Raw genomic sequence first — 421 nt, 5'->3', positions numbered from 1 at the left:
GGGGGGGGGGGGGGGGGAAGGTTTTCAGTATGAACTTTTCACTAAAAAGCATTTTTGGCAGCATATTTTCTACAGAAGCCAGTGTTATTACTAAGCTTCCTTACCTGATTTATAACAGAAGTGAGTTGTATAAGCTCAGCATCCCTTCAATCTGGATACCAAACTGAATTTTTATTTTCTGTTTGTGAATCTGCCAGTTTTTGTCACTTTGCTGTAAAAATATGCCAAAGTATACCTAACAAGACTATTCTTTCCCCAAGACTTGGTTTTCCCAAAAAATCAGATATTATTTGAGTGAAGACTATCCTAGGAAATAAAATGTTGTGCGTATCAGAAGTTGAGTTACATGGATCATTTTCCCAGGACCCACTGGTTTTATCTTCAGGTGCCCTGTGATTGGTGACTTACTGGTAGAGCCAAA

This window comes from Buceros rhinoceros, unplaced genomic scaffold (assembly GCF_000710305.1).
Source record: "Buceros rhinoceros silvestris isolate BGI_N320 unplaced genomic scaffold, ASM71030v1 scaffold7053, whole genome shotgun sequence".
Taxonomy (NCBI): Eukaryota; Metazoa; Chordata; class Aves; order Bucerotiformes; family Bucerotidae; genus Buceros; species Buceros rhinoceros.
Note: the sequence above shows the minus strand (reverse complement) of the source record.